The sequence below is a fragment of the Neovison vison genome, chromosome 10 (genome assembly GCF_020171115.1).
Source record: "Neovison vison isolate M4711 chromosome 10, ASM_NN_V1, whole genome shotgun sequence".
Classification (NCBI taxonomy): domain Eukaryota; kingdom Metazoa; phylum Chordata; class Mammalia; order Carnivora; family Mustelidae; genus Neogale; species Neogale vison.
The window spans coordinates 33939441-33961961 of record NC_058100.1 but is presented as its reverse complement, the minus strand read 5'-3'; positions in this window follow the sequence as shown (position 1 = coordinate 33961961).

Sequence of the window (22521 nt, the reverse complement as noted above, 5' to 3'; positions counted from 1 at the left end):
CTAATAACAACATTGCAGGATTCATAAATGAATTAGAAAGGACAAGGAAATGAATAGGCATGATTAAAAACTGGATTAGTGGTATGGGGCAGATGTTGAAATAATCACAGATAAAAGATTTGAGCAATTAGGGAAAGATGATAATTACGAAAGCCAATGTCATCTAGCAACGAGGGCAGTTGGAACCCCTGAGATAAAGACCTACACTCAAGATACACCATAATAACAAAAGTTTTCCTGAAATGAAAAGCAAATTGAATTTACAGCTTGAGAGGGCACTTTGCATCTTAAGAAATAATGATAGAAAATCAGTGCTATCGAGATTCCTGGTTAACTTACTTTTAAATGACTGAACTAAAAAAAAAAAAAAACACCCTAAAACCTTTTAAAAAGGAATTGCTTAGATAGTGCGGCAGAAAAAGTGAGTCACCAAAGGAGGAAAAGATTTCCAGGATATAATGACACATATCTACAACTTTCTGTAGGAACAATGTCAGACCCTAGAATATTTAACCCAGCCAATTGCCATTCAGGAAATAGGGGGAAAGGCAGACACCTCATATATGAAAAAAGCAAAGGACTATAGAGCTCAGGGAAGAATTCTTGGCTAAACATTCAATAATAAAACCCAGACAATTAAATGAATTTTAAAGAAATTAAGAACACCACTTTGGAAAAGTGGTCAAATTAAAGAAAAACAAATACTGGTGGGTATTGAATCCTTTTAAAAATAGGGGGAAAGACAGTTATAGAAATTTTGGTTGCAAAACACAATACAAGTGTTATAACCCTTAAACAAATGAAACTAAGTAACAAAACTAGGAAGGTGAGGATACTAGAGGGAATTAGCGATACCAATTGCTTCATTGTTGGTGGCAGAGAGGAAAACCAGTCTGATACTGGGAATGTAGCTTTAAGAAAACGTGACACCAATTTAATTTTCTTCACATATTCCTATTCAAGTTAGAGGGATTTGTAAAATCAATAAGTGCTACAGAAGGAATGTTTATCACATGTTTAGCAATTTATTATTTTTTTGAAAATTAAATGTTGGGTATTTTATTCAGAATTCCATAAATTATATGATCCTGTTCTTACAAAATTAATTCCATGTATCTATCTTCCTGGCCATTAGTCTCTATCACTCTAGTAAAGTTTTATTTTCTATTCTTTTTCTAGAGTTAATTATTCTATTACTTGCTTTCATGTAAACATCACATTAACTGTCTCTTAACAAATTACAAAATTCAGTATTTTCCATCATTATTTAGTTGTAAATATATTTCTATTTCTTTTACGCTTTCTCTTTTAAACCATGATGGTTTTTTTTTTTTTAAGTTTTTAAAAAATCTTGTAGAGAGGGGATACTCTAGTTATCTTTTTAATTAATTTTTCATTTAAGGTTATGCTATGTGGCTAATTGTTTATACATTTTATGCTTTTGAAAACAATATATATTTTCTTTTTTTTTAAAGATTTTATTTATTTATTTATTTATTTGTCAGAGAGAGAGAGAGAGAGAGAGAGAGAGAGTATGCAAGTGCATACGCAGACAGAGAGGCAGTCAGAGGCTGAGAGAGAAGCAGGCTTCCCGCTGAGCAAGGAGCGTGATGCGGGACTCGATCCTAGGACCCTGGGATCATGACCTGAGCTGAAGGCAGCAGCTTAATCGACTGAGTCACCAAGGTGTCCCTATATTTTCTAACTAAAGGGAGATAAATAATTTCTATGGATAGAAAAATAGAACTAAACAGATATTAGCTCAAGCCTGGTAATGTTTGTTTCATATCTTCTCTATCATGCTTATTTTTGATTTGCTCTGATGGTGGACACGCTTATTTCAGATTTTTGCTTATGTATTAGGAACTCCACTTCTTGGTGCATACACGTTTGTGATTGTAATTTCTTCTTGGTTGACTTCTCCCTGTACTGTTATGTTGTATTACACTTTATTTATATTAACTGTCTTGCTCTAAATTCTATATTATCTGATATTAGCATTATAAAATAAGATTTTTTTTTTCTGTTTAGGTGTATATGGTAAATCTTTTTTTAGTAACTGCATTTTTAGCCTGCATGGTTTTACTTCAGTTGTATGTCTTATACATAGTTGATAACTGGATTTTATTCTTTATTTTATCCAACCTGCTCATCCCTATCTTTTAGCAGATGCTCTCATTGTAGTTACATTTATTTTAATCATTAAAATGTGGATTTATTCTTTTTCTTATTTTGTGTTTTTCTGCTTACCACCATTTCTTTGCTTTTTCTATAGGATTAATGAAGTTCAATGTATTTCCTTTTTATTTTCTTCTCTCCGTTCCAAAACTAAATATTTCTATTCCTTTAGTGCTCACCCTAAACTTTCTATTGTTTTACTGTGTGTAATTAGCTTTAAATATTTTAATGACATACGAGGTTATTCATTATTTGTGTCCTTCTTTTGAGTAATAGGATACAGCACTCAATGAACCTACAGAAACTGTCATTTTTTACAGTTGCTGAATAATTATTGACATGTTTTTTTAATTTTCATACCTACTAGTATTATATTCTACTCCTTCCTTACAGGCGCCCTCTTCTTCTAGGCTTTCCCTAATATTTGCAGGGCCTTGAGCAAGAACATAAATGAAGGTTCACAGATCCTATGCCTAAATATTTAACAGTTATAAATAAAGCCCAGGGGCGTCTGGGTGACTCAGTGGGTTAAAGCCTCTACCTTCGGCTCAGGTGATGATTCCAGGGTCCTGGGATTGAGCCCCGCATCGGACTCTCTGCTCAGCAGGGAGCCTGCTTCTCTCTCTCTCTCTGCAAATGAAGCCCAGAAAGGTGGAAAGACTTACCCAAGCCACAAAGTTCTTCACTGACGTAGCAGAAAATAGAACTTAGATCTAATGTTTAGCTCAGCAATATTTCCAGGATCCTTTATTAGTCCTTAGCATCTCTATTTTTTCGAATCTGCTTCCTTCATGGAATGGACCTTTCTGGACCACATTCTCTACTACTAAAATTGTTAAGACAACTGCATGAATATGGAAGGAGCAGAGATTTTGGAGTCGGGAAGAGCTGCTGGGTTTGAATTCTGCTTCTATCATTAACAAGTTCTGGAATCTAAAAATGTTAATCTTTTTGAGCCTCAATTTTTTCATCTGTAAAATAGGTACAAGGACACTCATTTCAAAGGGCCTTATAAAGGTCACAGTGAAGCTCCTAGCACTGTGTTCAGCACAAAGTAAGAATTAAATTAATGATGGTTACTTTTTAAAGAGTTTATTTATTTGAGGTGGTGGGGGAAAAGCAGAAGGAGAGGGACAAGCAGACTCCTTACTGAGTGTGGAGCCTGATGTGGGGCTTGATCTCATGACCCTGAGGTCATGACCTGAGATCAAATCAAGAGCCAGAGGCTTAACTGACTAAGCCACCCAGATGCCCCAAATGATTGTTTTTGTTGTTGTTGTTGTTGCTGTTTTTGCTATGAGTTTTTTCATTTGAATACATTGACTTTTGCACCACCCTGTCATTCCTATTTTCTTCAAGGGAGCTCTTACCTTCATCCCAGTTTTGTGTATGGATGTGTTTGATGAGTTTATGGAAACTTCTCTAGGTAGAGATACAACTCACTTGCTGCTAGGGTAGAATTTCATACACTGTGCAGGAAGACTGAGAAGTGGTGATTGATACTTAAATGATAAATGAACAGTTGACAAATAGATGATAGCCATTTGATGCAGAATTAGTGCTTGGAGTTTGTTCATAACTCATTAGCTGCCAACCCAGCTTATGAATCATAGCCCTTGAATGCCAGCCCCAAGGACGTGGAGCTTCTCCTTGACCGCATAATGTCAGAAGGCACTCATTAGTGTGAACGTGTTAAGACATTAAGCGACTGTATAATTAGTGTGTCTTGGTTCTCTTTCCGGATGTTCCGCCATTTCCCCCAAACCTCCCGTGTTGTGTCACCGTGTGTGGCCTCTCGCTGGAGATTCCCACGGGAATTCCTGACTGGTTTCTGAAAGTTGGGGATGGGACTAAATTATGAAATTTTAAGGGATTTCTTTTTACACTTCCATGTAAATCATCAGAGAAAGAGAACATGGGCTAGGTGGGCGGCTTTCTTTAACTCGTGCCTGTCAGATCCATCCAGCCGGAAGTGTAACATTTCAGCTACGAAGAGGGAAAATATATTATTTACCCACATGATTCTTGAGAAGCAAGGACAATTTCCTCTTCTTGAATGAAGCTCTTGAGATCCAAAACTACGCATACTCTAGCTTCAGCAAACCAAAGTTGAAGGATATAGTTGTGAGGAGGTCCAGTTAGGGTACAACTCCAGAAACTTCAAGGGAGAAATGGGAATAGGGACCATTGTTTCCCAAATGATGACAATGTGGTTTCAGATTTTAAATACATGACCATGAAGTCCCTGAGCTTTGGTGTGTTAGAAGCAAATCTTCCCGAGGGACAGAGCACAAGAGATAGCAGAGAACATGTAAGAATACTGACTTTAAAATAAGACCGATTTCTGATTTCATGTTGACATTTACTATTAACTGATCAACATCAGTAAGTTACTTTCCATATGTAAGTTTCAGTGCCCCATCTGAACATTGGGGCTACTTGGTATCTATTTCATGGGGTGTTTGTTTGTTTGTTTTGAGGATTAGAGGAGCTCATGAATGTAAAACATTCATCACAGTGAATGGAACTTATTAAAGTTTCTATAAATGCCAGCTTTCTTAAGCGGTGGCCAAGTCATGTATGCTTACTGAGCTAAATTAATCAAGTATTTATTAAACACCAACCATGACCCCAGATACTTTGCATCAGACACTAAGCACGGAGAAGTTCTCGTTACGCAATCATCAAGATGTAGATGTTGACGTGTCATGTCTTTTGACCATTTTATCTCCAAGACACTGTAAGAGAGACTTCGTATGTCTTCTATTAATGTATCCCCATAATATAGGAGAATAAATACATCGAACAAGTACTCACCGAGGCTTATTTGTACCAAGTTGTTTTGACCTGTGTCTAGAAAATTTCCCTGAAGGACACAGACAATTCAGAAATAACTCTCCACTAGGTGCCGTGATGCCACGGTTACACCACAGATGCTATGTTTTGCAAGGTCCCCAAACCTAACAGCTTCTCTGAGAGTGACACAGGAATGTGTGGTCTAAGAGAATATCAGGCTCATCTGGGTAGATGGGTTCCATACCAAGGTAGCTCAGGATTCTGGTCTCCAGCCCAATTAACCACTTTATTGGGCCCCGCCCTAGAAGGCAGCTTGGGGCCAAGCACGGGTCCCGGGTGGTTAAGAGAACTTGCTCTGGCCAGTAGGTGTGTGCCTGCTGTTTCTAGATCTGTCCTCCGTGGGGACTCAGTGCCTCCTTCATCAAGAAAGCTGCCAGCATTCACAATCGGAACATACACAGGCCAGCAGGTTCTGATTAATCCAAATGGGAACTATTCAAACAGTCACAAAAAGAGATCTTTTCCCCTGAAGGAATTTACATGTGAAGAGAGACTAAGATGGGAAATAAACATTTCTATAATGATTAAAGTTAATTGGCTTGAAAGGATGCCTCTGAAAGAAATGCTTTCTGGTTTTAGTTCCAATCTATTTCGGGACAAGCCTGTTTTTCATAAGATTGGTAACTGCAAACAGATACTGCCCTTTCATTGGAAACAGATGGTACAGGACATAATTAAAGAAGTATGTACTGGCATCTCAAATAACTGCTTTCAATTACAGCATTTCAAGAGTATTAAGGGGAAATATTTTAAACAAGACCACTGCAAAAATAGATTTTGTCATTAACTTTGAAATAATATTTGACTTAAGGCTGAAATTTCCATGTGCCAGGTCTGGATCTCACAAGCTGATGCTGACTGGTGCAGGAGAAATTGAATCATTATGGTCCTATCGTTCAGGGAGAAAAAAATCTTCTCTCTCTCTCTCTCTCTTTTTTTTAACACAGAGAAAAACTGTATTTTTCCTCTTGTAAGCCCTGCATTTTAGTTTGCACTTGAATCTCAGTTCTGTTTCACAACCTTGAGGGACTTTCATAGTGAAACCATTTCCATGTGAAGCCCAAGATTGTCTGTTACTAATGTCTCTGTGTGTCTGTAGGCGGTGGGTACAGGCCTGCCCCCCACCATGAAGCAGGTTTCTGTGCCCTGTAGCCCACATCGTTAAGTATACGCTGTACGTGTTCATGCTGAGCTCTATACATAAAACCCTCAAATTAGATAATGGGCGAAGTCGACCGATCGCCTGGGCTGGTACATTTGTGATCTGAAGTTTCCTCGTTGTAATTTTTCTCCTTATGTAATTCTCTCATGGAGATTATAACAATTATGAGATAGTTGGATAACACTGAGAAGTTACAAAATGCTTCCCTTGTGCCGTGGGCCATATTGGAATGCTGTTTATTTCTCTCAGTGAGTATTTATTGAGCATCTAATGCATGGCAGGCACTGTACCGAGAGAGAAATGATAAACCGAGGCAAGTGCTTCTCTCCTCGTGCTTCCGATCAGCTGGTGGAGACAGACGAGTGAACGAGCACAGAACGGACGGGAAATTCTGTGGCGAAGGGCAGTCAGGATGGCGCAGGAACACTGAACAGGGGCACTTCGCCCAAACAGCGGCTTTTCCTCTACTACTGTGAACTTCTCTGTCCAGTTGCTTTGCTCTACTGTTTCTAAACCAAGTGTCGCCCGCATTTCGGAAGACGACAGAATGTCGCTTTGCTTTGACAGAAGACCTTAGACTTGTACCTGTTTTCGGTAACCCAGAGAAATTGGAGGAGGATTTTTGCTTTCACAGAACAAGCTGTCACGTGACGACAGCGGGTAGTTTGTATTTCCAGCATGCGCCCCGAGCAGCGACAGAGATGCCGCTGGTCCCTTCCCTGGAGTGACGCGCGGCGTCTGAGCACCCAGGTCGGAGCCGGGTCTGGGGAGGTTCTGTGCTTTATCTCAGTCTGTTTTGTGCCTCCAACGGCAAGACATGCCCTGAGGTGTCAGGAAAGCCTGAGAGAGGTTGTTTTTGAGTTTGGGGAAGCTCAGAAGTTTTTCCATGCAAATTAATGGTAATTGCTTCTTCGTTTTATCTCATTTTGGATTACGAAAAGATTTCGTAGGAACACAGCCCACTTTCAGGTGGCAGGGGAAACCTGCGTATAACCTCCGTGGCTCAAACACGTATCTTTTTAATGGACTAATGGCTCCTAAAGCCAATCACAGCAACTGGGCAGATGTGGTGTAGTATATTGATCCCTGATGGGCATTAATTGATGAATGAACACAGCAAGCATTTACTTTTGATTACGTGTACACACATGTGGGGAGACACAGAGACACGGAGCCCATGCATGAGCCACCCCACTCCTGACCCACCAAATTGGGCTTTAAGCTCTATCTAGCCATGGGGACGGGTTAGGTGTAAGCTCTGCCTGCTGTCCCTCACTCGCCTTGCACTAATGGTCTGCCTTCCTGATGTGGCTGGACGAAGGCTCGTGGTGAATAACAAGTAAAAAAGCAAAATATTAGCCAGTCCATACAGCTCTTTTCTCATCATACAGGTAATGGGTGGAATGTTACAATAGGGTTTTTGGACTATTAAACATTTTTGGAGTAATTAAGCTTTAAAGTGCTTGGTAATAATCCTTCCAGGTTATACTTGATATTCAGATTCTCCATGAAGATATTCAGATTAATCCTACCCAATAAAATTAGATTTTCCTTATTTTGGATACTCTTTGTAGTGTGTGTATGTGTGAGTGTGTGTGTGTGTGTACGTGGTGTGCGCGCACGCAAGCGAGAGAGAATGATTGTGTGTCCTATTTCCTTTATTACTTCTTACAGGGAGTGAACTCAGGCAGTACCATGAACATAATGCTGCTTGTTCATGACAACAAGAATTCTGTCCTCTGGCTAAGGAAGAGGTGAAGGGGATTTAGGACCTTGAATGATAATGAAAAGTGAAGGAAGAAAAATCTTTCTAATAAGGAAACTTCAAATTCTTCAGGTGGAAGCACTTTCTGTAGGGTTGGGATGGCTCAGACGAGTGGACCGACCCCTGTTCTCTGGCTTCTCTTCGTCCACACCTTTGCCACAGCTGCGTGGTGGAGGGTATGTAATACCTGCTTCTTAGATTTCGGGCTCGGCCGTATGACTTCCTTCGACAGTGTGGACGGGAGTGACAGGGCCAGTCCCGTGCGCAGGTTTTTCTTTTTTTTTTTTTTTTTTTAATTTATTTATTTGACAGAGAGAGATCACAAGTAGAGAGAGGCAGGCAGAGAGAGAGAGAGGAGGAAGCAGGCTCCCTGCCGAGCAGAGAGCCCGATGCGGGACTCGATCCCAGGACCCTGAGATCATGACCTGAGCTGCAGGTTTTAAGAGGCCTCACGGGCTTCCTCTGTTCCCTTCTGCCTCTGCTCCCTCGAGGGAAACATGACTTGGCCAGTTCCCAATGCCAGGATGATGAGGAGGCATGGGGAGCAGAGCCACCCCGGCGAGCCCAGAGAAACAGTCACCCAGGGAGCCACAGCTGAGCCCTGCCTCACCCAAGCTCAGCCAGCCCACAGACTGTGAAACTAAAAGAGTTTGGGGGCATTTATTAATCAGAGATCTTGTGTCAAAGCTAATACAATTCATACATTGTGGAAGAAATGCTCGTGTCTGGAGGGAGGAAGAGAGTGGAGCCAGGGGTGGGCTTCCTGCGGGCTCTTCCCCTGGTCCTCCACGGTCTCTGGGGCAGCAGCCATGCAGGCAGACGTTTGACCTGCCAGTGGTCGGCTGACTTTCTTCACTTGGTAAAATTCATTTCCTGCTTGCTTGACCAGAAAGTCTGCTTCAAAATTTAGAGCAAGTTCGCACAGTTTGAGGAGTGGGAGGCTATGATTTCTGGTTCACAAATCTCCAAAATCCAATAATAACCAAACTAAATGTAGTTTGGCATCAGTAGTTAATTTAGGATTGTCCGTGCTTCTTATATAAAATAGCATGTAAGCCCCTTGACTATGGAGGATAATTCTGATCTTTTTTTTTTTTTTGGCCTGCTTCCAGGCTATGTAAATACAAGGATTCATTCATTCATTCATTCATTCATTTATATATAAATTCTTTTGCTAAAGGCAATGCTCCAGAGATGTGGTGCTTATTGTCCGCAAGCCCGGGGCCAGGCCATCCACAATCCCACTTTTGTATGTGCTTTAGGAGCATTTCTGCTGAAGACTGCCTTGGGTGAGTTTCTCCAATGAAATGGTCTCTTTGCAACAGGGGTCGCTGGAAATTTCAGAAGCAGCTCTGGAGTTAGGATGTACTTTAAGGTTAGTGATACAGGGGTGCCTGGGTACCTCAGTGGGTTAAGCCTCTGCCTTCGGCTCAGGTCATGGTCTCAGGGTCCTGGGATCAAGCCCCGCATGGGGCTCTCTGCTCAGCGGGGAGCCTGCTTCCCCCCACCCTCTGCCTGCCTTTCTGCCTACTTCTGATCTCTCTCTGTGTCAAATAAATAAATAAAATCTTAAAAAAAAAAAAGGATAGTGATACAGGAATTTATTTGTTTATTTAGTAATACAGGAATTTCAATTCTACTAAAGGACTAAATGCTAAAGGTTCCTGGGTTGCACGGTCTGTTTGTGGCAGAATCTGGATAAGCAGCTGAATGTTCGTGTTGCCCCTCTCTTTGCCAGTCGTTCCCAGTGTCACTTAGGAGCTTGTGAATTCCCTGTTGCACAACTTTCTCCCTCTCAAAACACTGGATTTAAATCACGTGATTTCCGAAGACCTATGCTGAGATATGGAGTGACGTAATCTTTTTTATCCAATACTTTATTAAGAAATCCAGTCAGAGCCTGAAGGTTAATGGCCTCAGTAAGCACACCTTGAAAATACATGACTGATACAACTTAAATCTATCTCCTCGGTCAATGTCATTGGTTCCATCTGTCATTTCCCCTTGATCTCAGAACAATCTGTTTCTGCCATGCAGGATTATAAGCTTGAGGTGGTGACCAGATACCCAAGTGGAAAAATCCGGTCATACCACTTGGCCTTCACTGAAGATAGACATATAGAAAAAATAGTCATGATCGTTATCATAACAGCTAGGATAGTTACCAAATTTAGGGTCAACAGGCAAGCTGTGCTCTACTTTTATGATCTCATTTAAACCTCACAGCAGTCCTATGAAGTCCTATGAAGTGGCAACTGTTACCAACCCCAGAGATGTTCAACCCGTTGCAGTTAAAAAGTCGTTGGTGGGGATTTTTGCAGTCTTGTCTGTCAGACCTCTCGCTTACTTCTTTTCACCTCTTTGCTGCTTTGTTCATTTTCATTACTTTGTTCAAAGCATGGCTTGGCTTATTCTCAAAAGACTAGAACATTTTTTTTCCACTAGTCCTTTCTACAAGGAAAATGTTGTCTTAATCTTACTTTACACCAAGGAAAGTGTCCTTCGAAGGATCTACCAGCTTCTGAAGGGAGCAGTGAGCGACCCCAGCTCCTTTCTCACTTCACTCTCTTTCGATTCAGTTCAGGGGTCACCACGCTCAAGTTTCAAGAAAGACAGGTTTATGCAAGAAATTCAAAAAAGTCTAGTTTGTTGCTGAGAACTTCACAAGGCAATAGACATAAAAACTGTTGTGGCCTTACCCAAATGAGGTCCTGCTGAGTTTTGCCATAAACGTTAATTTAAAAAATATATCTCACATTTTTCATGTGCTGTTTTTTTCCTTTCTGAAAATCATAAAGCCTTCCTAAGAGACTACCTGGGGCTAGAGAGAGTAAATCACTGTTTTAGTCATCCCGAAGGCTTGAAGAAAGTCTGCTTGAAGAGTTTTCATGTGGCAAGCTGTCTAGGTCCTACACAAAGTTAAAAAAAGAAAAGAAAAAGAAACTGTTTCAAGACTATGAGAAAAGCATTACTTTATGCTATTTAGAGAAGCTTGGGAGATTTTTTTTCCCCCCTTTGGTAAATGCCACAAAAGAGGCATTTCTCATGAAAAGTGAACTGAGAGACAGGCTGTAACATGGTGAGAGCTGGCCTCTGGGAATAGTTATGGGAGAGAGCATGGAGCCAGGACCAGTAATTATGAGACACCAAGGAAAAAAAGCAGAGGTTGCACAGACGTAAAATATTCCGAAAGCAATCATGGAAGTGGAATGAGAGGAAGAAAGAGAGTAAATGCTTTAAATAAAAGTAGTTCTCACCATACAGAAACCACCAGTGTTCACATCTGGTGTAGCAGAAAATGTATTAGACTCTCAGACGTATCCTGGAAAATATACTGAAAACTTGGATATATATTTAAAACTACGCTGGATGGAGACAACTGGATTTTAAATCTTGGACTTACACTTACCGCATGAGTGACCTTGAGGAATTTACTACAGCTCCAAATCTATTACTCGCAAAATGGAAGTCATGACACAACATACACGGAAGGACCTAGCATACCTAGTGAGTGTTCGAAATGTATTTGTTGAATTTAAATCATATAGCCAGTTCAACACTAGAGGCAAGAAGGCATGTTCTGGCCAAGGGAACTTTCAACATAATGCTCAGACCTCAGTTTTCTCAAAATCAATCACTTGGTAAACATCAGGTCAGGACGGTGGAGTTCTGCTGCCGAGCTGAAAACACATGGTGTGGAGTCACTGAGTGCCTAAGCCAGCACCACTTAGGGACTCACTCAGTGTGGAAGAGAACGGGAGCCAAGTGGTAGGGGGGAGGATAAAAAAGGAAAGCCTGTTGGCCACTACACCTGTCAATCAAGTTCAGGTGGCAGATGAATGTGGCCAGGTCTTCCTATAAAAAGAACATAAGCTTTGGGGTCAGACTTGCTTTCAAGTCTTGACTTTGCTTGTGTGACTTGAGTATAGCCTTTTCTAAGCCTCAGCTTCTTTACCCATAAAATGGGAACAAAAAACGACTTGCACTACCCCACCGTTTGAAGGTTACGGATGATCAATGACATACGCCTTTGTGATTAGCAGACACACGATGCGTGGTAGTCTTTGCTACTCAGAAGGTCACAGCTCCTTCAAGCAGAAACTGACCCTCACAAGTCTTTGTATTCTTCGCTGTGTTGAACACAATGCCTGTCATGTATGAGGTGCACTAAATCTTCATTAAATGGATAAATCACAACAAAAAGCTTGTTCAGTGCTCTTCCCTTTTGCACTAATTGCCATCAGATGGAGCTTTTGTCTCATTTGAGAGTTTTTTTTCCCTAAAAAAGACCAACTGAGCACCACCTTTTATTTCAGAGCGTATCTTCAAGACAGAAGAACTACAATAGATATAAATTGGCTGTGGGGGGGGAGAGCGCCTGCCTATTAATGGCATATTCCGATCCCACCTAAACATTGGTCATACCTTTGGTTTTGGACTCAGTCCTATATTCATTTCCCAGCGCCATCATGTCTGACAAGTCACTTTGAGAAAGTTAGTTACCTCTTTGAACTTAATTTCCTCATTCATAAATAATGACCTTAACGGTTGATGTGAAGATTGAATGAGACAGCATATGTATAGTGCCAGACATATAATAGGCAGGGCAAGATTTGAAACTCAGTGTATGACACCAAAGCTCAAAGTGCTTATATTACATTTGATTTCCAAAGGATTTCAAGCTCCTTGAAGAAAGGAGCCATATCTTATTCAGAACCACTTTGCATATACTGTGGTGCCTAGCATAAGGCAGGGCAAAGAGTAGACATGTAATCAATACTTGTGAGGCTGAATTGCTTCCAACTGTTATCCATTCTCTAAGTGAATCAAGAACACTTCTCCTGGAAAATGTGCCTCTGGGCACAAGGAACCATAATTGATTCACAAAAACAAGAATACCAAAGAAACGTTCATTCCCTTCTTAATATTATTAGACTGGTTGTTTGAAAAAAACACACATAGACCTTCTATTTTTTCATTTCAATAAGGCTTTCGGCAAGTTCAACACTTAAGATGCTTTTCAATGCAAGTAACAGACACCCCAAATCGAACCGGGTACAGGAGTAATGTGCTGTTTGGCTTGCGAGCTTGGGAGCGCGTGTCAGAACCGGCTCATCCAGTTCAATAGCATGATCAAGGGTCCGACTTCTTCCTGTCTCTTTCCTGATAACAGCGTTGGCTTCATCATGGATATAAGCTGCTCACTAGTAGAAAATAGGCTACATGTTACCTCACTCATTTCTGGAAAGAAACGAATGAAAGAAAGTATGCCAGTCCCAAGCACAACACAATTTTCCCCTTCATAACGTTCCCATTCCTTCAATAGTAATTGTCTTCAGTGGAATGCTTTGCACTGATAGGCTTAGATGAGTGATCCTGGCAAAGGATATGAGACTATGGGGTCAATTCCTGAAATGTTGTTGTTTCTACATGGGGAGGGAGTCAAGTGGGGAAGTGAGTGGTGGAGATTCAGTCACTATGCCCCCCAAGGATTATCATGGTCATGGAAACGATGTGAATGTTTTCTCTAGGTGATACAGTTGGGTTGACTAGAGCTGGTTAAGTAGTTCCATGGTTAACAAGGCAGAAAGAGAAGTGACGGATCGCATGTATCAGGTATCTTCCGTTCTTCCGCCCTGCCCGCCCAAATTGGGTTAGCTGCTCCTCTACCCTGCTTTTCTACAAAACTATTCATCATCTCACATAAATACTGCGTATTTGTTATATGTTTATATAATTAACTTTCAACCCACCCATGAGGCTGTTGAAAGCAGGTGCTGTACCTTACCTATCTTTCTAGCCTCAACACATAACACAGACTCTGGCATAGAAAGAGGTCAGTTTTCAAATACTTGTTAATGAGCAAACAATGGGTAGAAACTTCAGGAAGGGAGATTTCAAATCCTCATATGGATGAAGAGAAAACTTCGTAACAATGAGTGTATTACATAAATTACTAACAGTCATCAATAACTTAACTATAAAGAAGATGGTGTTGGAGTAAGATATATTTAAGGTCCCTTTGATCCTGAAATTCAGTGATTTTCCAAGTTTTCTGATGGTGATCACAATGTACACCCAAGATGGTGGCCCAGATGGTTCCCATAGAGAAGTCAGGACAGTCTGGGTGGTGGGAAAGTGCTGTAGTCAGTTGTTTGGCTTGTAACATTCGAAGCTTCTCTCCAGGCCCATTACCTCTACAAAGGGAGCACATTCCATTCTCTGTGTCAGCTGTGGTGACCGGTCCTTGTCAACTGGGATCTGCTGTGCACTTGGCATTCTCTGCCTGCTTGTAGGCCAGATTCCAAGACAGTAAGAAACCCAACTGAAAGCAGCTCATGAGTCAATACAGTACCAGGGATGGGGAAGGGACTTCTTAATAGCTTGAGCCATCTTTGGCTCAAACGGTCTTTAAGGATGAGAATAAACAAATGCAGAATCAACATGGTCGGCATTCAGTGTCCACCTCGTGCTGGGTGCTGGGCAGGCCCTCCAGTTAGGGGGTGATGACTGCATGGAGACAGGGCTCTGGCCTACAGTAAAGCTTAGAGTTTAGTTGGATATTTGCAAAGGGCCCACATGTACACACACACAGACACACAGTACTAGAGAAATACACAAAACAACCACCAGGACAGCAAAAGGGTAGTCAAACAATGAAGCACTCAGGAATGTTGTACACACAGCATAGCCTTCTGCTCACGCTCCTAGCCTGCCCTAACTGCTCACTGTTAGCGTAGTGGTATGTGTGGTGTGTGTGTGTATGTGTGTGTGCGTGTATTCTCTCACACATTTACAGGGTTTTCCCATGCTATTCCTAGAATACTACTTATTTATATACGTAAATAGAAAAATATCCAGAAGAATATATACAAAATTGTTAACTGTGGTTTTCTCTGGGCGAGGAAGAGGGCTGGGGCACCCTTCTGTGTTGTTATTTTTTTTTTTAAAGATTTTATTTATTTATTTGACAGAGAGAGATCACAAGTAGGCAGAGAGGCAGGTAGAGAGAGAAGGGGAAGCAGGCTCCCCGCTGAGCAGAGAGCCCGACGCGGGGCTCGATCCCAGGACCCTGAGATCATGACCTGAGCCGAAGGCAGCAGCTCAATCCACTGAGCCACCCAGGCACCCCTCTGTGTTGTTATTTTAAGCAACCAAAGAAGCATTTAAATAATTTAGCCAGATTTCTAAAGGAGAAAATACAATTTCTACACCTTGTGCAGTTACCAACAAAAAGTACCTATTCTTTTAATCTGACTCTTGGCACTAGTCCTCATCCTTGGGGACATGGCAAGAAATGAAAGTATTAGTCTCGAGTCTCGATCCTAAACATTTTGTCCCCCCAGAGGGGAATAAAGACAGAAAAATGAGAAAGAGGAGTCTTCATTTTCTACTGGAGCCCCAAAGTGCTTCATAATGAAAAGAACCCGTGTCAGGGGGTGACAGGCACTCCCAGCCGGAGAAGAAGTCCTTCTCAGAGGCTTTCTGGAGGAAAGGAGTCTTGTGGAGTCTTGTGGAGAGAAAGCAGAACTGGCTGGAAAGGAGGGAATGTGTGTCTGAGCTTCAGCTCTGCTAAAACCTTGGTCTTTGAACGTGCAGGAGTCATGGCATCTCTCCTGGTTTCAGATTCTCACCTTTTAGGATAGGTAATTCTAGAATATTTGAAAACTGAAAATTATTGGAGACTCTAAACTCTTTAACCTTGCCAAGTAAAGCCAATGAGAAGGAAAACACAAACGAACAAATAGCCAAACCAAAAGCTGTCATGGAACCGCTTCATGGCTTCGTACATGAAAGGACGCATTAGTGCTGAAAATATCAGACACAGCTTAAATTTTAAAAAATTAACTCTATGTAAAAACCCTCAATCTGCCCTTGTTTGTGTCTCTGCCTTGTGGGCAAGAACAATTTTTTCCATGGAAGGCATTTGGGAATCTCGGCAGCAAGCCCTCTTAATTTCTCCTTGGGGCGATCATGCTGGCAGACTCTGACCTTGAACCTGACCCCAGACAGACACTGAGTGGCCAATTCAGGGGCTGAAAAGGCAGAGCTGAAGCCACACAGCAGAGCACCGGAGTTCAGCACGGAGGAAATAATTGTTCTCCAGCAACTGCTCCGTGCCAGGTACGCATCTGGGTGATGGAAGGGAATTCCATGGAGAAGCAAACAAACACAGGAGCTGTCTCCATGCAACTTGGTATGTTCCATTAGGGGAACCAGATTGTTAACAAAGACACAGAAAATGTGGAGTATATCGCAGAGTCTTGGATACAATAGGAAAAAAATAAAGCATAGCAACTTTGATAGGTAGTCACTCAAGTGTGAAAAGTGATCAGAAAAGGTCTGAGCAGAATCCAAAAGGAACGGAGGGAGTGAGCCATGTAGACATCCAAGCAAGAACACTTCGGCCTGGGACTAGGAACAACAAGTGCCCTCAGGCAAGGTGTGTGCTTGATAAAGTTGAGGAACAGCTATTTACAGAGGTAGGGACGGGAGGACGCAGAAATCCCAGGCAGGAAGCACTCAGGACCTTAGGAACTCTGGGAAGGACTGACTTGATCGGAAGGCAGCGTCCAGAGAAGTGACACAGTCAGACTCATGTTTTAATAAAATTGCTCTGCTACTGTATAAACTCTGTGTAGAGAAGGTGGGAGCAGGGAATCCAGCTGATGTAACTTCCATTTCTGGGGAAAGAAGGAGAATTTAACAGGAGGAAGGAGCTACTGGCAACACAATGCCGTGTGGTGCCTGCTGATGCTTTCAGGGCTGGGGACGTAGAGAAGCAATGGCTTATTCAGTGGGCGGAAGGCTAAGCTCTGGAAATACATATCTGTGTGTCTTTATGCATATGTATTTACTGTATCTCCCCATATGTTTACTGTATATATCTATAGGTATTTCCTTACTTTGTATACCACACATGAAACATTTCTTTACAGCTACTGAATAAATTCTTTTCCTCTTGTTCCATCCTAACTTTAGGTTCCTTAAGACTTTCCTTCTTATCTTTACTTTTATTAGCTAATTATTTTATATATTCCTTGGAAACCCCATGTTTTAGTCAAGATGGACCAGGTTATGCTGCAGTAACAAACTTCGAAATCTTGATGATGTAACATCATGAAAATGTATGTCTAACATGAATTAGCAGGTGGACTCTAATAATTTTGGTTACCAAGACAGTGGACCAATAGAAGCTTCATCTCAGCATTTGGATCCACAGTTGCTGAGGCAGGAAAGGATACGTGGAGAATTCTGTACCGAAATAACATACTGCTTTGTCTTGCATTTCACTGGAGTAAGTCACATGGCCATCCCTAATTCAACGAGGCAGGAAAGTGCAGTTGGACAGTGTACCTGGAAGAATAAGAAGTAGTAAAAAATCGAACAGTCTTAATGATCTCCACAGTCTGGTTCTCTTTCTGATTGGATCCCAGATTTTCCTTGCTTTTACCTTTCCAATTTGACCTTCTTTGTGTAAGTGTTCCCTGTTTATCTTTTTTTTTTTTTAAAGATTTTATTTATTTATTTGACAGAGAACACAAGTAGGCAGAGAGAGGGGGAAGCAGGCTCCCCGCTGAGCAGAGAGCCTGATGTGGAGCTTGATCCCAGGACCCTGGGATCATGACCTGAGCCGAAGGCAGAGGCTTTAACCCACTGAGCCACCCAGGCGCCCCTTCCTTGTTTATCTTAATTGAAAATTTTATGACCTATAAATTCCAAATCACTCATGCCACTCAGATGACATTGCACATTGACTTATATTATACCTATTATTGTACAGACACGCAAGTGGCATCTGTTGTTCTAAGTGCATACTTATCTTTTCCTTTACCTAAGTTGGTCTTCATGGCCAGAAAATCAATCTAAAGGGGGCCTAGGGAAAATAGCTTGCCCAAAGATAAGAAAACAGAGATGCCTGCTTCTTTTAGACTGCTTCTGTTCTTTGATAACGCAAACTTTACTTCCCATCTGTCATGCCCTCTTGGGTTTTCAGTACATGTGGCAATGGCAGCATTTCCAGATTTTCTCCACTGCCCAAAGCCCAAAGTCAACTTTGGTATATGCTTTCCAGCAAGAGAAAAGCAAGAGCATCAAGTGCTTTCATCATTAGACTAATGCACTGGTGAGAGCCAAGGTGCCATCTTGAGCATTGGCATGGGCTTCCCTCTCTGAAGACACTCTGAAACTGTCCCGAAGAAAGACATTGTTTGGATTTCCCAGATCAGGGCCTGGGATCCACGTGTCCTCTCACTCTCAGAATATCAGACTCCGAGTTTTCTTTCTTGACCTTTCAGAGATTTCTGTCTGTAGCAGTGGCAAGGAGAGGGCAGGCAATGCTGGTTCTCCCAGATGGAACTGTCTTCTCGGACTTGTTAAGCAATTATCTGATTTATTAAACATGATATCTCCTCTTAATTAAGTGACTGGTGTTAGAGATTGCTTTTTCCCCAGCAGCGCCTTGCGAGGAGAGTGAACCCACTGGGTGTGAGGGAGCCACAGAGCACATGCCAGATAAACAGAAATCCTCGGAAGGATTTCGATGAGAGGGTGGGGTGTCAGGTTTTCAAACAGAGACTCACATGTCAGCTGTGAGTGGAAGCACCGTCCCGTTTGTTTGACTGAACGGGATGATTCCTGCAATGGGGGCTGTTTCTCGTCTGTATTCGTCATGCAGCTGCCCAACAGTCCGCATTGCCTAGAGGAGACGTAAATAAACACTGTCCTAAAGGGCAACCGAAAATCCCATCAGGCTTGCCTTTCCCATCCAATAGGTGGCATTGTTGTCCCATAAACGGCTTCGGGACCAGCGGGGCCACTAAGCAACCACCATCTGGTTTTGTTGTCGCTGCTGTTGTTTAAAAATCCCACGTATTGTTCATGGAATTGGGCAGCAGTGAGCAGCACACAAACGCTTTTCAAAAGCACTTTATTTTTGAGAAGACAAATATGGCTGATGAATCCTTTCTATTACAGAGCATTAGCAGATGATAAGAAATACACCCTCTGGGTGGACTGAGAAGGAATCCTGTGTTTTTGTTTCTGTCAGTGGCCAATTAAACCATAACTCACACTACTTAAATTTGCACATTAATTCCCTAAATCACTTATGTATTGAAACAGTGGCATTTACAGAATGTGGGTTTCATGCTTATTATACAAAGCCGGAAGAGGAGGAAGCTACAAAAGGAAAACAAGACCCTATCACTATTGTCCAAGACTTTTTGCAATAGAATTAGTAAGATAAGATACATAGAAATCCCATTAGTAGTAATCTGGACAAGATGCTCTTATGCTGGGTACTAATAGTTAAAAGTATTTTAATAACTAATTAACTAATACTAGTTAAAAGTAACATTTGGTGAGAATTTACTGTATGCTAGACACTGTTCGAAGCATTTGTTTGATCTTCATAGCAATCCTATGGCGTAGGTACTATTACTATCCTCATGTGATCAGTAAGGAGACAGAGGGGGTAGTGGTTAGTAGCCAGGCTACGGCAGACGGAGTGACCATCTCTGAGAACAGCAGATGCTGAGTATATAGACCAGATACCAAGCAAGAATTTTTGCCCTTTGCATCCATGATGTTTTCATGCTAACAATTTGAGCTAAGTATTAAGCATTATCTTTTTTTTCCAGATTTTTTTTTTTTTTTAATTTGAGACAGTGAAAGAACAAGTTGTGGTGAGGGGCAGAGAGAGAGAGAGAGAGGGAGAAGCAGATTCCCCACTGAGCAAGAAGCTGGATTCCTGCCGGGCTTGATCCCAGGACCCTGAGACCATGACCTGAGCCAAGGGTAGATGCTTAACTGACGGAGCCACCCAGGTGCCCCTACACCTTGTCTTTATGTTACTTTTATTTCCTATGGGAGTTTAATTATCTCTCTTAGCAAAATATAAGTGTGCTCATCTCTAGAATCCTTGAAAACAAGCATAAAGATTTATGCAAACATGAATTTATTAATTTAGCTTCAGACATGAATAAATGCCAGAATATTAGTAATTTACTGGTACCATGGTGTATGCCTCTTTTCCTATAAGGTACATCAATTATGTTTTATTCATCATCCTAGTAGAAATTAAAAATATGTATTTATAACATTTTATTGTTTCCTTGTCATAAAAAAACTTCAGCTCTGGGAAGAGTGGACAACTGACTGATTAGGATTACTGAAATTTCATCCATTTTGATTCATTAATATGCCACAAAGTCTTTAAAAGAGGGAAATTGTCTACACACACACAATTTGATACATATATCAAAAATAGTTCATCTTTTTCTATCCTTCCAGAAACAAACAAAAAAACCCTACATAAATCCCAATAATCTATATAAGCTTTCTCTCAGTCCAAAAATAAAATATTTCCAGAGAATGAGGAGTGAGGGTTGAGGGGAAACAGCAAAAAATGAGGGAGATAAATTAGGCACGGCTTGATTTCTAATCATGGTATAGAGGTCAGTGAGAACATGTAAATATAATAATCTTATTTAGAAAATTACCAAACCACTCTGACAGCTCATTTTATGAACTTGCAAGTGTTTTTTTCTTTGTTGAAGAATGGGATATTTTGGCTAATCTAATAATCTGGTTTATGCTTGCCACGGACATTTATTAACTCAGTACAGCTGAGTTTCAGGGTTCCTAATTAGACATCTGGACACTTTACATGCAGGCTGAAAAGATTTTATTTTTAAAGGGAAGTGACTAAGTGTTATAAATACACATTTTAAATTTTTATTAAAATATCAGCAGGAACATTACTGGTATCCCCTACTGCAAATTAGAACTGTAGTAAATTGCTAGAATTCTGTAGTTTATTTGTCTGAAATTATATTAATACTTAAATGTTTGCTTAATCACAGTTCAAAGAATGAGTTTTTCTTGTGATTCCCATGCTTATTTTCAAGAATTGAGAGATGATGCCTTTATATTTATTCTTTAAAAAGAAAAAAAAAAAAAACTAAAGGAGATTAAAACCTTGACACAATTTTTGACTCGGAAAAATCCATGGCTCCCTACACTGATTAAGTTCTGTTTTTTCATGTTTGTTAAACATCTCCATACTTTAGTTACTTTATTTTCCCATCAGAGAGAAATAGGTATCAGGGTACAAAACATAAAAAATGTTGCTTTGATGGTTTTCGACTTCCTTTGTTCTCTGGAAAAACGCTAAAGTCAGATCAAGTTTTATTTCCTATCACTAGGAATATTCTCCAGTAGTTTCTAGGTACTTCCCAGGACAAACTATGTATTCATGCGGAAATGCACATGCAGGGGCGTCTGGGTGGCTCAGTGGGTTAAGCTCTGCCTTCGGCTCAGGTCATGATCTCAGGATCCTGGGATCGAGCCCCGCATTGGGCTCTCTGCTGGGCAGGGAGCCTGCTTCCTCCTCTCTCTCTCTGCCTGCCTCTCTGCCTACTTGTGATCTATGTCTGTCAAATAAATAAATAAAATCTTAAAAAAAAAAAAAAGGAGGCATTTCTGAGTATGCATCTCAACAAGGGTTTTCATTAAAATTAGAAAGAAGGCTGGTACCCTAATGTGGCAAGCTGTGGGGAATGCCAGCGTTTTCTTGGTTGGGAAGAGACACTGTTTAAAGACCTAGAATGCACTTGAGTGATGTACAGCTCTTAAGGAAACATTTGTACGAGGATGTATATAGACGGATACGCAACACAATGCTTTTTATAACACCTAAAAATTCAAAATAACCCAGAGCTCATCAACAGGGGATAGGTTAAATAAATTATACCAGTTTCTACAACAGAATACTGTAGAACAATTCAAGAGGAAGAAATTTACTAACATAGAGAATGTTCATGGCGTATACCACTGAGTAACTTAAAAGTAGAGTACAAACGTTGATGCCTTCATAGGAAGAAATATGAATTTACATACGTGAGCATGTATGAATAGAAATAATCAAGAAGGCTACATACTGAAATTCTAACCATAGTTTTCTTTAGATAGGATTGTAGATTATTTTATTTTCTTATTTATTTTCTGAATATATATATATATATATATATATCCCCAGGAAAGTAAAATAAAGCTGTTTTCATTTTACGTACACACACACACACACACACAGAGTACAGTGAAATGAGCTCCTGAAGGTAATAAGCAGGCCCTGATCATCTAGCTCTCCAACTAATAGCTTTAACTTCCAATTCAATAAATACCTTTGTGGAACCGCATGTGCAAGGCTCTGTTCCCTTGATCCGTCATCTCCTCACCGATAGGCCTCCCTTTTGCTCCCATCCCTTCCCTCCTCCTCTCCTCCCCTTCTGTCTCTTCCTTTCCCTCCTGCATTGCCTTTGACTTCTTCCCCTTGCTTGCTTTATACCCACTGATCCTGGCTCTCTTGGAAGAGAAGCATGCAACTTTCTCCCCCACAACACCGCCTTCAAGAGGGCAGTCTACACTCAAGCTTCCGTCTCCTTTCTACTCTCCCTTTCAATGCCAGCCGCCCTCCAAACTTCTGCCTGGATTTTGCCCTTACCTCCCAAAGTTTCTCCCAGAACGCTTATCAGTTTGTAACTCTGTGTTAATCAAT